The 14,469-nt window shown below is 36.9% G+C and overlaps 1 pseudogene; it reads right to left on the minus strand.

The window, feature by feature from the left end:
- Positions 1–12,352: 12,352 nt before the first annotated feature.
- Eif3d-ps1 (eukaryotic translation initiation factor 3, subunit D, pseudogene 1) lies at positions 12,353–13,919 on the minus strand (annotated as a pseudogene).
- Between the last annotated feature and the right edge of the window lie 550 nt (positions 13,920–14,469).

The following is a 14,469-nucleotide window of genomic DNA, read 5'->3' on the forward strand; positions in this document are numbered from 1 at the left end:
TGATTTCATGATTACACTAAGCTTAATTTAACCATTCTAATACTTTAAGAATACTGTGTTTTGCTGCCGACAGAAGGCTAGATCTTCTGAAATCAGTTAACTTGAGACGATTTTCAATAGACATGTTCACAGGCCAACTTAATCTAGATAGTCTTTCTTAGAGGTTTTCTTCCCTGAAGAGTCTAGGTTGCGTCTGGTAATGTTAACCATCATAGTTCATACAGTCGTTGGTTATTGGATATATGAAAAGAGTAGCAGTTGTAATGTTGAAAAGGTAACATTGTGAATAAGATAAAGAGAAAATCGATCAATCAGAAAACTTATAAAATACAAATTTATCAGTGAAATGAGGAAAATATTCCAGAGTTTGTAACTTTAAGAGATTAAACACACATCGAAGAAAGGATTGAGCATTTTATACAATAAAGTTGTTTTAATAGCTGAAGACATGGCAATGAAACAAGGAACCTAGAAACAGAAATAAATGTGGCAATAAACCAAAACTCATGTCCTTATTCTTGCCTGACATATTCTTTACTGACTGGGATCTCAACTTATAGTCGAAAAAACATGCTTTAAAGGCTAGCCATAGATCATGATTATATGCCAAAGTAATTAAAAGCAACTTAACTGTTCTATATTCAAGATATGCATTTTTGTTATATTAAAGCTGAATGGATACCAAAGGAAAACAATCAGGACTAAACCAGGATACTGTGTAACATATGGAGACCATTCTCTAAGACACATATTCTTAAGGCATTTACACAAAATAACATTGCCTTAATATATGCAAAATCTCAAATAATTTTGAGTATAGTTGATATATTCAGTGAAGAGTTGTGGTCTTGAGATGTTTCCCTTCATAATTGACATATCCAAGTAGTAGCAGTAATATTAGTTGGCATGTAACTAAGTAGATAGCATCCTCATACAATTGACCAATGAATAATGATAGAGGGCTTAATTCAAGAACTGTACAAGCCCGTTTATAGCTCAAGATAAACCAATTTTGGGAGAAAGCCTCATGTTAAATTTTAATATATATCAATATGATACAATAGACATGATATATGTGACTCAAATCTTTAAAAAAGACAAACATATGTAAATAATTAATCCAAACTTCTATGTCATAGAATAATAATGATAACTAGCTGTACTGGATTAGTAATTAAAATAATTCTATGTAGAATCAATTAAATTCTTAGCTACACAAATTAAAACTCCTAAAATATATGCTTTTTAAGGCTGCAGTGATTCAAATTATCCAAAGAGGAATCACTTAAGTTAACACAAAATTAAAAAAACAAAACTTACTAAGAGAACACAAGGATAACAATAATTCAGAAAGACTTGAGATACAAGCAGAACATAAGTTCAGGCCTTGTGTATACCCAAAAAGCTATGGAGTCAAAATCAATCATTATATATAATCTTTGAACGTGTCTTCAAAAAGATATCTCCTGACAAACAAAAATTTCAGAATATATTTCATGAGATTCTGTGGTATGATGCAACATCTTTTAGATATTTGCACAGAAAACATATAATTCATTCTTTAGGTAAAACTATTTCTACTTTTCTGAGGAACCATCAGATTTTTATCCAGAGTATTTCAATCTGTTTGCAATCCCACCAGCTATGAAGCAGTATTTCCCTTTCTTCATACCCTCTCCCATATCCATATGTCTGCCTGTCACTTAAGTTCATTTTTTTTTATCTTAGCCATTCTAATTGGTGTATGGTAGAATCTCAAGTTTGTTTTGATTTGCAATTTCCTGATGACTAACATTGTTGAACATTTCTTTACGTGTTTCTCTGCCATTGGTAATCCCTCTGTTGAGAATTCTGTTTAGCTCTGTACCCCATTTTTTTTAGATAAATATGATTCAATTTGAGTTCTTCTACATGCATACTGCCAATAAGACTAGAGCTATTTGGTGCAGGTACATTTTCTGTGAATGGGTTTGGTTTCTTTTTCAAAAATCAAATAAGTCTGTGACTTTATTTCTAGGTCTTTGATTCTATCCCATTGATCAACCTATAGGTCTCTGAACCAAAACCATGGGGATTTTGTAACATTGTTTTGCGGTGCAGTGTGAGGTGAGCAATGGAGATTCCCTCAGAAGTTTGTTATGGAGGATTGTTTTGTATATCTTTGTTTTGCTTGTCTGTTTTTTTTTATTATTGTTTCTTTTGTTTTGTTTTGTTTCCATATGAAATTGGAAATAGACATTTCCATGTCTATGAAATTGTGTTGGAATTTTTTTCTTGGGAATTGCATTAAATCTGTAAATTGCTTTTGATAAGATGGGCATTTTCACTATGTTAAATCCTACTGATCCATTAGCTAGAGATATATTTCTCTGCTTTTAGTTTTTTTTTTAAATTTCTTACTCCAGGGAATTGAAGTTCTTGTCATACAGATCTTTCATTTGCTTGGCTAGAGTTAGAACAACATATCTTATACTATTTGTGGTTATTGTGAAGGGTGTTGTTTCCCTAATTCCTTTCTCAGCCTATTTTTTATTTGTACAAAGGAAAGATACCTAAAAACCCAGGTATAATACTCTTAGGCGTATACCCAAAGATACTCCACCATAAAACAAGGATATATGCTCAAAGGACAGGTCACATAGAAACCTTATTGATAATTGTCAGAAACTGGAAATAACTCAAATATCTCTCAACCAAAAATGGGTACAAAAAATGTTGTTTGGCTGCATAATGGAGTACAATCCAGTTAATACATATGGCCTTATGAATTTTGTAGGCAAATGGTTGGAACTAGAAGATATCATCCTGAGTGAGATAACCCAGACCCAAAAGACACACATGGTATATAAGCACTGATAACTGGATGTTACCCAAAAAATACAGAATGTCCATGATTAACTAATTGACCCTAACAAAACAAACACGGGGGAAGGCCTAAGTCAGGATGGTCCAATCCCACTTATAAGGGGAAACAAAATAATCATAAAAGGCAGAGGGAGGCCCTGAGTTGGAGAAGAAGAAATAAAGGTAGATTTGGGAGGACTCCACCCAGAGTGTAATGGAAGACAGGCATGTGAAATTTGAGCAGAGGACAAAAGTTATGTTGGAGAACTTACATTAGAATAAATAGGATATTAAGTTATGATCTAGTCATAGAACAAGCCTAAATATATGAGCTATTTATTTGTAAAGTGCTGTTGTAAAAATATAAAAAATAAAAACTGTATCATATGTGTGAGTGTGCTTGTGTGTATGTGATATATATATATGTATACATATACATATATATATAGAGAGAGAGAGAAAGAGACAGAGAGAGAAAGAGAAAGAGAGAGAGAGAGAGAGAGAGAGAGAGAGATCTTATGTACTGTATAATGCATTACATGGCAAAAAAAAAAATCTCTATGGCTCTATGGCCATAAGGGTGATTAGAAGGGGTAGACTAAAAGTTGGCACATCAGGTAAGCAAAATGGTTCTTTGTATATATTGGATATTAGCTCTCTATCTGATATAGGATTTGTGAACATCTTTTCCGAACCTGTTGGTTGCTATTTTGTCTTAATGACAATGGCCTTTGCCTTACAGAAGCTTTGAAATTTTATGAGGTCCCATTTGTCAATTCTTGATCTTAGAGCATAAGCCATTGGTCTTTTGTTCAGTAAATTTTCTCCAGTGTCCATGTGTTTGAGGCTAAACGCCACTTTTTTTTTTCTATTGGTTGGTGTGTTTATGTTTTTCCATGAAGGTCCTTGATCCACTTAGACTTAAACTTTGTACAGGGCAATACGAATGAATCGATTTGCATCCTTCCACATGCTGACCTACAGTTACACCAGCACCATTTGCTGAAAATGCTATATTTTTTTCCACTTGGTGGTTTTAGCTCCTTTGTCAGAAATCAAGTGACCAAAGGTCTATAGGTTCATTTCCAGGTCTTCATTTCTTTTCCATTGATCTACCTGCCTCTTTCTTTACCAATAGAATGCAGGTTTTATCACTATTGCTCTGTAATAAAATTCGAGGTCAGGGATCGTGATTTCCCAGATGTTCTTTAAATTTTGAGGATAGCATAGGAGATCTTTCGATCTTCTGGGATCGTCTTCATTTTCTTTCTTCAGAGATTTGAAGTTCTTGTCATACAGATACTTCACTTGTTTGGTTAGAGTCGCACTGAGGCATTTTATGTCACTGTGATTTATATTTCCATGATGATTAAGGCTGTTAAACATTTCTTAAAATGCTTCTCAGCCATTGGAGATTACTTTGTTTGTATCATTTATATCTCTGTACTCCGTTATTAATTGGGTTATTTGTTTTTTGCTGTCTAATTTCTTGAAATATATATATATCCCCTGTCAGAATTAGTGCTGCTAAATTTTTTTTACAGATGTCAATTTTTGATGGAACACTCAGTTTCACAAATCTTTCAGTTTTATGGGGACCCATTTATTAGTTATTAATTGTAGTACATGAGATATCATTATTGTGTTCAGGAGTATGTCTTATGTGCCAATGAGTTCAAGTAAGTCTGCCAATTTTTCTTGTATTAGATTTAATGTGGTTTTTATGTTGAATTTTTCATCCACTTTTACTTGAGTTTTGTGTAGCATAAAAAAACCATTGGTCTGTTAGTGTTCTTCTCTGTACATATACTATGCAATTTTTAATACTATTACTCTATAGTATGCCTTGGTATCAGGTATGGTGATACCTGTAGGTACTCTTATACTATAGATTATTGTTATAAATTTTTTTAAATTTTTTGTATGTAGTAAAGAATTGGTCTTTCAAGGTCTGTAAAGAATTCTTTTGTAGTCTTGATGATATTTGCACTGAATCTGCTGATTGCTTTTTTTGTAAGATCTTCAATTTTCCTATGTTAATCCCATTGATCCATGACAATAGGAGAGCCTTCCATCTTCTAATATCTTCCTAAATTTTGTCCTTCAGAGACTTGAATTTCTTCTTATACGGGTCTTTCACTTGCTTGTTTACAGCTGCACAAAGATCTTTTATATTATATATGTGGCATTGTAAAGTGTGTTGTTTTCTTAATTTCTTTCTCACTTGTATATTATTTGCATCAAAAAGGTCTACAGATATTTTTAAGTTGACTTTGTATACAGCCATTCTAATGGATGTATTTATCAGCTGTAGAAGCCCTCTAGTAGAATTTTTAGCATCACTAATGTATAATATCACATCATCTATGGATAGAGATAATTTGACTTCCTTTGCAAGTTTTACCTTCTTAACTTTCTTTAGTTGTAACTAAAAGTTCTACTACTATGTTGAATAACTAGGAAAAGAGTCAGCAGCTTTTTCATGTCTCTGAAATAATAACATTTTCTTTGACACATATCATTTTTTTACTATATAATGTCTTCTAATCCTGAGATTCTGTCTTCCATCTCTTCTATTTTGTTTGTGATTTTTGTGCCTGTTGTTCTTGTTATATTTTCTAGGTTTACCATCTCTAGAATACTCTGTGGCTCTCAGTTTAAATGTCTTTTTGCAGATATCTCAACATATTAATAGTTGTGTTATGAATCTAAGGAATATTAAAAATGTGTTGCAGAGCCCCTATGTATATGTATACAAATGGGTGTACACCCACATGTATAAATATGGGTGTGGTTCCCAGAGGCCAAGTGCATGCATTATTTCTCAGAGTGTCTATCTTTAATTTTGTTTAACATCTGAGACAGAGGCTCAAAGTTGCCCTCAAGAGATCCTCTGTTTGGTTGTTCATAAAGGTAAGAGATATTTTTCTTCCATTAGGCTGGTATTAGAAAAGCAGGCAATCATGCTGACCTTATACATGACCACTGGGGTTTGGAACTCTGGTCCTTATGCTGGCAACAGAAACATTGCACTGAGAAAGTTATCTATCTTTTTCCTTCCCTCTGGATTTATTGTATATTATTATCTTTTAATAAAAAAAGAAATGGAAGTTAGGGGGCTACAGGAAGCAAGATTTCTACCTAAAATATTTCCAGTTGCTGAAGAATTATTTTAATGGCAACCATAAACAACTGGTTTTATAAAACATTTGTCTTCCCTACTGAAACTATCCAAAATTCAATAATTTGTATTTTCTAAAATTACTTAATAAAAAGAAAATAGTAACCAAAATAATTATTAAATAAATAGAAATAACCATGAAGACTCTAATGCAGATGTAATTGCCATATTTCATTACCCTTTCTATGCGCAAAACAGTTGTTTAATTTTCATGGATAAATTCTAGTTGTTGAGTATCAAAATACAGTAAGTATAAAATTTGACTACCTCTGTGAAAATATGCAATAATTTTAAGGAAATAATTTTTAAATTATCCTTAAAATTAGAAGAGAAAATGAGCAAAGCAGATTGAACTAAAATTATTTTTATCCAGCAACCATTAAGCTGTATTTTTCTTGCCTTCACTCACCATTAGAATAAGTTATGCTGTTAATATAATATATACATATTATGTAATATACATATATACATGTACATGTATATATATATATAAAATCTAAAGAAATATATCCCCCATATGAAGGCAACTCCCTTACAGTGCTAGGTAGGGAGACTTATTTTCTGTATTCATGTCTGCAGTCTTCCTACCATAAAAGCTTTCCACCCTTTCCTGCTTCCACTGACATTTTATACTAGAGAGTAAAATTAAGTACAATAGATCAAATGCTTTTAGCAAAGGATTTCTTTTCCCTGAAATGTTAAGAACTTAATCCTAGTAAAACCTGTTGTAAAACAAGAACATTTTAATTATAAAGTCTTGTTAAGAATATAATTTAGCTTCCATGTACCAGGGAGAGTATTTGGCAAGCATACACAGATCCCTGGGTTTGATCTAGCCATATATAAACCAGCCATGGTAGTCAAGCTAGTAATCTTATCAATTAAAAGTTGGATGCAGAAGGATGGGCAGTTCAAGGTTATTGATTCTTCTACAAAAATTCAAGGCAATTTGAACTTAATAAAAGCCATTCTTAAAAAAAGGAGGAAGAAGCAGGGAGAAACAAGGGGAAAGAAAAGAGAGAGGGGGAAATTTAAAAAAAAAAAAACTATTGCAAGAGGCAAGCTAATTGTTATTTGTATCTGGAAAGGTTTTTCCTATGATCTGCATGTTACCAATCACCCTGTGATCATTCAAGTGAAGTCTTAGCTGTAGCCTAACTTAGTAGATCAAGGAAGACGATCTTTAGGAATTTAATATCTCAAAAGCAAAGTGAAAATTTCATCTCACTGAATTATTTTGCTCCATGCACTTTTGTCTTCTTCCTTGGGGAATAACCACCCTGAAAGTATACATAGGAATGATTGAATTAGCTACAAAGATCATGCTCCACAGTGAGTTAGACTGATAAAGGAACTAATCTAGATAATAGCCAAGGTAAATATCCAGTAGTAAAAATATATTTATTCTTTTTTTTTCTGTCAGGTATATCTAAATATTTTGTCCAAAAAAGTTCAGGATAAAAATAGTCTTAATGAATGTCTTAGTAAAATTATATTTTATCAATTTGGTATAAGTTCTTCTTACTTTCTCATAAGAAATCCAGTGTGATTTCACAAAACTTAGTGCAGCTGCAAGGGATTCACAATGATAAGAGTCAAGGCTGTTTGAATTATTTATTACAGGGGATTGTAGTATCTGATGAATTTCAGTATATTTTCCATCTTAAGGAAATAATATTTAGAAGTTTTTGTTTTTAATCACCAGCATTTCAATACAGTCAGTGTATCTATAGCCAACAACTTTTTTTATTCTCCATCTTTATTAATTTGGTATTTCTTATTTACATTTCAAATGTTATCCCCTTTCCCGGTTTCCAGGCCAATATCCTCCTAACCTCTCTGCCTCCCCTTCTATATGGGTGTTCCCCTCCCAATAATCCCCCCCCGTTATCGCCCTCCCCCCAACAATCACGTTCCCTGGGGTTTCAGTCTTGGCAGGACCAAGGTCTTCCCCTTCCACTGGTGCCCTTACTAGGCTATTCATTGCTACCCATGCAGTTGGAACCCATGGTCATTTCATGTATAGTGGCTTAGTCCCTAGAAGCTCTGGTAGGTTAGCATAGTTGTTCGTATGGGGTCTAAAGTCCCTTCAAGCTCTTTTAGTCCTTTCTAATATTCATTCCTTCAACGGGGGTCCTGTTCTCAGTTCAATGGTTTAATGATGGCATTCTCTTATGTATTTGCTGAATTCTGGCTGTGTCTCTCAGGAGAGATCTATACCCCAGCACTCCTTTGCGTCATCCATCTTACCTAGTTTGGTGGCTGTATATGTATGTGCCACATGTGGGGCAGGCTCTGAATGGGCGTTCCTTCAGTCTCTGTACTAAACTTTGCCTCCATTTTCCCTTCCAAGGGTATTCTTGTCCTCCCCTTTTATTTTCTCACATGGAATTTATTTGTTTTTGAAAACCAGAGCACTATGTGACAACAGGAGAAGGTGGGTGTTGAGCCATAGGAAGAACTGCCATCCTCATGGTTGGTCCCAGGATGCCATGTGAGAAGGAACTACCCTACGCTGCCTCTGCTTGCACAAGTCCCTTCTCCTTTCTGCTATGGTTAGGCAACCTTCAGAAACGCTGGTGTTTCCCCTTCCCCTTCCTGAGTTCTTTTCCATCTACACAGGGTAACAGGACGAAGAGCATCATCATTTCCAGGCCCTGCCTTTTCCTCACTGTACGCATCCTCACTTCCATCTCATCTCTTTCACTATAGCTGCAGCATCTCATGTATATGAAAGCCTCCATCAGCACCCACTGCTGTTACATATGTGTGCTTTGGGGAAATCCCATTGGCATCTCAGCTAGTTATGGAGGGGATCGCCTTAACTGTTATCACCATTTCCTGAGCAAGGAGACCGGAGTCCTGTAAATAAAGTGATACCACAAACACTTGCCTCTGACTCCAGGAGCCAAGATGATGTTGGTTTTGTTTCTTCTTGAAATAGGGTCTCAACCTTGTTCTGTTTCCCCTGCTGATCTCTGTCTTCTGGGTTTACTTACTCCTCCTGTCTTAGCCTTCTGAGTTGCTGGGGCTATAGGCTGCTCCCCTTGCTAAGGGGCCAAGTTTTCTAGTCTGTACTGTGTGCTGATCCACCTCCACTGTCCCCTGTACTCTGAGAACTGAGACCCAATGACTCTTCTTTTTTTTCCCATAGGCTGAAAAACTTTCTTCATCTCTTCTGTGGATTCCATTTGATTCATTCGTGAGAGGGTGAATCCAAGTCCTTTAGGCGTTGTTACAGATCATGAGGGAGAGTGGCTAAGGATGCACAAGGACAGGGAATTAAGGAGACAAAGGTGCTTCAAGTGTGAGCCTGAGGGATGCATGGAGCTAGTATTTCAGGTTCTGGTTCTTAGATCCCTAGGGAATCATATGACTTTTGCCCTTTCCTCAGGTGAAATGTCACATAGCCACAAAAATTGGCTTTATCATCTGAAACCACAGAAGGGTAATCATCATTTCATTTTATAAGCACGGTGTTTATTTTACAGATTCAACGACATAGTAACAGTGGTGGAAGGAGATTTCCTTATCAGCTGTGTTACAGATCTTTAAACACTAACTGGGTGAGATTTGCTGATCTTTGTCAACTAAATACGATCTGAAAGAATGGGGTTCCCATGGTAGCTAATGAAAGAGGCACAATTTACTAAACCAAAGGTGAGAGAATTCTCAAAAGTGAGGGTAGCATTTAGATGATGAGTGGTGAATATCTATTCATATTGATGATTATATGGCTCTTCTGTATTATTTTATTTTTAGTTTTTCCTTTTAAAATTACTTTTTTTCTTCTTTATTAACTTGGGTATTTCTTATTTACATTTCGATTGTTATTCCCTTTCCCGGTTTCTGGGACAACATCCCCCTAACCCCTCTCCCTCTCCTTTTCTATGGGCGTTCCGCTCCCAATCCTCCCCACATTACCACCCTCCCCCCAACAATCACCTTCACTGGGGGTTCAGTCTTGTCAGGGCCAAGGGCTTCCCCTTCCACTGGTGCACTTACTAGGATATTCATTGCTACCTATGAGGTTGTAGCCCAGGGTCAGTCCATGTATACTCTTTGGGTAGTGGCTTGGTCCCTGGAAGCCCTGGTTGGCTGGCATTGTTGTTCATATGGGGTCTCAAGCCCCTTCAAGCTTTCAGCCCTTTCTAAGATTCCTTCAACGGTGGTCCCATTCTCAGTTCAGTGGATTAATGATGGCATTTGCCTATGTATTTGATGTTTTCTGGGTGTATCTCTCAGGAGCGATCTACATCGAGTTCCTGTCAGCCTGAACTTCTTTGCTTCATCCATCTTTTCTACTTGGGTGGCTGTATACGTATGGGCCACATGTGGGGCAGGCTCTGAATGGGTGTTCCTTCTGCCTCTGTTCTAAACTTTGCCTCTCTATTCCGTCCCAAGGGTATTCTTGTTCCCCTTTTAAAGAAAGAGTGAAGCATTCGCATTTTGGTCATCCTTCTTGAGTTTCATGTGTTCTGTGCATCTAAGGTAATTCAAGCATTTGAACTAATATCCACTTATCAATGAATACATACCATGTGTGTTTTTCTATTATTGGGTTACCTCACTCCATATGATATTTTCCAGTTCCATCCATTTACCTAGGAATTTCATAAAGTCATTTTTTGATAGCTGAGTAATATTCCATTATGTACATGTACTACATTTTCTGTACCCATTCCTCTGTTGATGGGCATCTGGGTTCTTTCCAGCTTCTGGCTATTGTAAATAAGGCTGCTATCAACACAGTGGAGAATGTGTCTTTTTTATATGTTGGGGCATAATTTGGGTATATGCCCAAGAGAGGTATAGCTGGGTCCTCAGGTAGTTCAGTGTCCAATTTTCTGAGGAACCTCCAGACTGATTTCCAGAATGGTTGTACCAGTCTTCAATCCCACCAACAATGGAGGAGTGTTCCTCTTTCTACACATCCTTGCCAGTATTTGCTGTCACCTGCGTTTTTTTATCGTAGACATTTTCACTGGTGTGAGGTGAAATCTCAGGGTTGTTTTGATTTGCATTTCCCTTATGACTAAAGATGTTGAACATTTCTTTAGGTATTTCTCAGCCATTCGGCATTCCTCAGCTGTGAATTCTTTGTTTAGCTCTGAACCCAATTTTTAATAGGGTTATTTGTGAGACATTTTTCTTAAAGCATTACTAGTAATTGGATGACTGATATTTTATAATATTTCTAATTTCACCAATTATTTTAATTTTGTATGTGACATGAGTGTGGAGACCAGAGGACAGCTTTTTGAGAGTCATTTTCTTACAATTTTACGTGTGTTCCAATGTCAAATTGGGTAGCTGGCTTTGCAGCAATTGCTTTTACACTCTGAGCCATTTTTTAGACTCCTAATCTCTATTTAAAATATAAATTTATATGACAAAACGTGGTTTACCATTATCATACCTAGAATGTGTTCAGCAGACATAGTTATATGTCTTCTCATACTGTCCAATGAGGAAGAGAGTAGTAACATTTGTGGAAAATAAGAAATAGAGCAGCCTTCTTCACTAGCAAATATATGGTGTGTTTCACAGAGGAGACATAACTTGAGGTGAGTCCTCAATTTATGATTAAAGAGGCCAATATGAAAGAAGGAAAATAACCATAAGCATCCCAAAGGTTTAAACTCTAGTCATGTTTTAAATATATGTCTTTATGCTTTCCATTGGAAATAGCCCTTTGATCACTGGTGTTATAAGACAATCTACTCAAAGGTGTCTGTATGTTGATGATTTTCATGAAGTATCCAAGTGGAGTGACAGAAAATCATTTTCTTTTGCATACATTTACATTCTACAAATAGTATCTGTGGAAGTGCAATTATATGACACTAGCTCTATCTGGGAATTTTAGTGGTCATGAAGAAGGGTAGAAAACTAACTTACATAGCATAGTCTCTATAGGGCCTGAGATTATGGCTGGGCTGACTGGCAGCCTGTTCATGCCATATCCAATTTGCCCCAAAATAGCTGAACTTTTGACAATTATGTTGCCTGACAATTGTAATTTTTATTTTTTGAAACCAAAAGGACTTAAATTTTATTTCATTTGCTAGAGAACAGGAGCTGGACACATGCTGCCTAGGCACAGCTGAGTGCAACACATGCATGCACCATGCCAACTCATTAAATTAATTCCTCTTCCTCTTCTCCTTCCTCCTCCCCTTCCTCCTCCTCCTACTCTTCTTCTTCTTCTTCTTCTTCTTCTTCTTCTTCTTCTTCTTCTTCTTCTTCTTCTTCTTCTTCTTCTTCTTCTTCTTCTTCTTCTCCTTCTTCTCCTCCTTCTTCTTCCTTTTCCTCCTCCTCAGCCTCTTAGTCTTCCTCAGAGCAGAAGATGCCATCAGGCAAGCTTGCTAGTTGGGCGTCCTTGAAAATAAGGTACTTGCCTCCTCCAGCTTCATGCAGATGACAGTGATGCATCACAGGATGCCCCAGGTATTTTCTATGCTCAGGTAGATCTGGCTGACAAACTCATTAGGCTGAAACTGCTGGCTAACTAGGATGACATTGTGTGAGGAGGACACATGCCTGATCCAGGTACCAGGACACATATCCAAGCTTCAAGTACTCAGAGTCAGCAAACAAAGAGAAGCAGGATCACCATGCCAAATTGTAGCTATTACTCTTTAATTCAGTGCCGATGTTAGCCAAAGGATGAGTCCAGCTTCTGACACCAGTCATTGTCATTACAATGTCTGCAGTCCCATTAATTGAGTGCCTCCATGTTGATGAAGGTCACTTGCCTGTTTTCCCTAGTCGTGATGATATTAAGTTCATAGAAGAAAATAAGTTCAATGTCCTCTCCAAGCTTCAACCTGAGGTAAGGGTCAACAATGGAGGCAATCTCATTCTTATTCATGTCATCCTCCACAAAAGGGTTTGGGTTGGGGAAATTGTATCTTTCTCTGCCCATTCTCAGCCACTGATGGAAGAAGTTGTGGTCTATGTAGTTGGCCTCCATGGCCAGGTTCCCAGATGAGTTGAAGGAATTTCTTGGATCTTGAGGGGGCTCATTGGCAGTCCCACTCACAGGAAAATTCAGAGTTGTCCCTCTTGTCAAAAAGAGTTTTGATCTGAATCTTTGGACGTCAATGTCCCAGGAGTACATGGAGTAAGTGCAGCTCATCAGTGTGGCCAGGATATCATCAGTGGCAAACACGTTGCCTATGGTTTTTGGCAGTTTCTGGCTTATCTATTGTGGCTACTGTGTGGAAGATGAACTTTATGTTTTGTAGAGGCTTCTCACTCCTCATGGTGTTGTGGTCAAAGGCTTTGTAATAATACTCCAGTGCTCCACAGCACTCTATATTTTGAGGCTGTGACACTTTCAAGTAGCGCATCTTCATCAGGTGAAAGAAGTCCATCTCTTTCTTCACCTCCCAGTCACTGCGAACTTCAACTGGGGACTATTAGGTTTCTCAACTTCTGGTCACATTTTCCCGCACTCTAAATTGCTTTTGGAATTTTTTTCTGCTAGCGATTTGTTCTCTATCTGCTTCACAGTCTTGAGCAGTGTCTGTAGGTTGAACTGTACCATATTTGGCAGGTGATTTTTTTTTCCCCTGCAGAGATTCCGGTGTGCGAATCTCATGTAGTTCTGCTGGTAGGCAGTCTTCTGTGTGTGCACCGAGTCCAATAGTTAAAAGCTCATCTCATTCTCTTCACAGAAATATGCATATTGACTTACTCATCAACCAAGAGAAATACTTGTTTGTGTAAACATTGTCCTGGTATGTGACCCCTGTCCAGTGTGCAACATTCCCCAGCTGATCTCCTTTGCTTAATGCCTGGTAGGGCATATCCCAAAACTGCTCAGGAACAGTTAGGGTGCCCAGCCTGAGGGGTTGTCCTGGATCACAGGTGTCATGAACTTCGCCATTTTTAAAACCTGCAACAGCCTCTGCGGGGCAGGATAGTAACAGATGATCTGCAAAAGAAACTCCAATATTTATAATTATTACTGAATATATTTTATTACACTGGTTGAAAAAATGAGTAAGCCTAAGAGAGATTAGGCATGCAGGAACACTGACATTTCATTTTTAATTGCCTCTATGCTTACCTTGTTCTGTGATCACCTAGTAATTAAAATAATGTTTACCTAGTAGATAAGCAGAGAGCCCCTAGATCACAAGTAAAGTGAGTGGCAATGTGCTTACATTACTTCCTTTGTCCTTCCTCAAGTACAGAACCAATTTGGTTTGGTTTACAAAAATGAAGCATTCTGAATCTAGCATATCCTGCTGCCCATAAAAACAGCTAAGATATTAAGTTCGACAGATACCATTATTATGTTGATTGGTTTAGATGGTTTGAATTTGGCAAAAAGGTGTAGTTGTACAATACAGGTCTTGTGTGAAGAGCTCTTGCTGCAGCTGTCTAGGATTGTGGCAATTTGACATTGGGCTATGATAAGGAAGTAGGCTCAA

The sequence above is a fragment of the Rattus norvegicus genome, chromosome 13, assembly GCF_036323735.1.
Source record: "Rattus norvegicus strain BN/NHsdMcwi chromosome 13, GRCr8, whole genome shotgun sequence".
NCBI classification, from domain to species: Eukaryota; Metazoa; Chordata; class Mammalia; order Rodentia; family Muridae; genus Rattus; species Rattus norvegicus.